A 2,818-nucleotide genomic window follows, 5' to 3' on the forward strand; every position below is an offset into this window, starting at 1 on the left:
CAGAGGCTGGATTCGGCTGTAGCAATAAATACAGTGTGGTGGCACCAGTGGTAAAGAACCTGACTGCCAGTGCAGGAGATGTAAGAGACCCAAGTTTAATCCCTGGGTTGGGAAGATCCCCTGGAGGAGGGCATGGCGGTATTCTTGCCTGGAGAAGCCCATGGACAGAGGAGCCTGGCGGGATACAGTGCATAGGGTCGAAAAGAGTCAGCCTCAACTGAGCACATACACATGGATGCATATGTACAGTGTACTCTTTAAAGCCTTCTTTCCTTTTCTCCCAAGATGAAGAATCTCAGACATAAGGGAAATGTTTCAACAGTAGCTTTGGAAGCTTCCTTAAGTGTGGATTTACTGTTTTTTTCTAGTTATGGCATAGCCATTAGGCTGTACTAGAACATCTATTCAGAATAATTGAATACCTAAAACAATAAAATGCATATATACAATCAATAACAGCAAACCAAGTTAAAAAACAAGCAAAAAACCAAAACATAACCCCCAACAAGAAAGATTCATTGGCATTGATTTCATTTTATTTTTCATTATATTTATACTTCAATTTCTTATTTAAAAATTGCATAAAAATAAGTTTTTATGCAAAAGTCCCAGTTAAACAAGGAATAGACACAACTTGGTGAATGCATTCCTGTAAAAATGTAATATTTACCAAAACTATTTTTCTGGGCTCCAAAATCACTACAGATGGTGACTGCAGCCATGAAATTAAAAGACGGTTACTCCTTGGAAGGAAAGTTATGACCAACCTAGACAGCATATTCAAAAGCAGAGACATTACTTTGCCAACAAAGGTCCGTCTAGTCAAGGCTGTGGTTTTTCCTGTGGTCATGTATGGATGTGAGAGTTGGACTGTGAAGAAGCCTGAGCGCCGAAGAATTGATGCTTTTGAACTGTAGTGTTGGAGAAGACTCTTGAGAGTCCCTTGGACTGCAAGGAGATCCAACCAGTCCATTCTGAAGGAGATCAGCCCTGGGATTTCTTTGGAAGGAATGATGCTAAAGCTGAAACTCCAGTACTTTGGCCACCTCATGCAAAGAGTTGACTCATTGGAAAAGACTCTGATGCTGGGAGGGATTGGGGGCAGGAGGAGAAGGGGACGACAGAGGCTGAGATGGCTGGATGGCATCACTGACTCGATGGATGTGAGTCTGAGTGAACTCCGGGAGTTGGTGATGGACAGGGAGGCCTGGCGTGCTGCGGTTAATGGGGTCGCAAAGAGTCGGACACGACTGAGCGACTGATCTGATCTGATCTGATCTGATAGGAGACAAATATAAAGACCTAATTTTTACTGGGTCCTTACTAAGTACCAGGCTTGAAGAACATATGCATAATTACTTAATTTACCTTCACAACAGTTCTTTAAGTTGAGCAGTGCTATTACTCCATCTTACAGTCTGGCAGTTGGGGCACAGGTAAATTACGTAATCCATTCAGTGATATTGAGCTAGTCAGTGACAGAGCAGGGATTCTAAACCACACTGTCTGCATCCCACTACTGTTATTTTAATGAAGGAATCTTAGACCTATCAGAGTTTAGTCTTCAAGTAATATGAGAAGAAGCTTCCATTTCACCCTTTATGAGCTTTTTTTTTTTTTCCCCTCAACAGGGAAAGGAACATTCAGGGATTAGTTACTTTTATTTAGAAAATGTTAAGATAGGCCTTTCAAGGAGTGAGTAAAATATGAGACTTGGTGGGACCCTGGACATGCTATTTAGAAGGACAAAAAGAAAATAATAAGTGAATTCTTGGTTACAGTAGTAGCCCATCTGTGCTCAAGTTAAAGTGATGAGGAATGGAAGAAGACGAAGTTTGGTTGACGGCACAGGTAAACTGAAAAGGTAAAAACACAACCAAAAGCAAAAAGGGAGGGAAGCGAAGACAGCTGAGTAATGCTGGAGAGGGTGGACCCAGTGGACCGATGGCTTTGAGACTTATATTCCTTTACGTGTGAAAGTCACTCAGTCGTGTCCTACTCTTGGATATGTGTGACCCCATGGACTATACAGTCTTTGGATTTCCCCAGGCCAGAATACTGGAGTGAGTAGTCTTTCCCTTCTCCAGGGGATCTTCCCAACAGAGGGATCAAACCCAGGTCTCCTGCTTTGCAGGAGGATTCTTTACCATTTGAGCCACCAGGGAAGCCCAGGAATACTGGAGTGGGTAGCCTACCCCTTCTCCAGCAGATCTTCCTGACCCAGGAATCGAACTGGGGTCTTCTGCATTGCAGGCTGATTCTTTACTAGCTGAGCTACCAGGGAAGCCCTAGGAAAGGGTTGATTAAGGGAGGGTGGTGATGATATATAATCTGTTTGTCATCATTAGCGCCTAGACTTCAGGTACTGTGACTTGAATTCTCTTCAGTTCAGTTCAGTCGCTCAGTCGTGTCTGACTCTTTCTGACCCCATGAAGTGCAGCACACCAGGCCTCCCTGTCCATCACCAACTCCTGAAGTTTACTCAAACTCACGTCCATTGAGTCAGTGATGCCACCCAACCATCCCATCCTCTGTCATCCACTTCTCCTGCCTTCAGTCTTTCCCAGCATCACTTCAGTTCAGTTCAGTTCAGTCGCTCAGTTGTGTCTGACTCTTTGTGACCCCATGAATCGCAGCATGCCAGGCCTCCCTGTCCATCACCAACTCCCGGGGTTCACTCAAACTCACGTCCATCGAGTCGGTGATGCCATCCAGCCATCTCATCCTCTGTCGTCCCCTTCTCCTCCTGCCCCCAATCCCTCCCAGCATCAGAGTCTGTTCAATGAGTCAACCCTTCGCATGAGGTGGCCAAAGTACT

Source organism: Bos taurus, chromosome 6 (genome assembly GCF_002263795.3).
Source record: "Bos taurus isolate L1 Dominette 01449 registration number 42190680 breed Hereford chromosome 6, ARS-UCD2.0, whole genome shotgun sequence".
NCBI classification, from domain to species: domain Eukaryota; kingdom Metazoa; phylum Chordata; class Mammalia; order Artiodactyla; family Bovidae; genus Bos; species Bos taurus.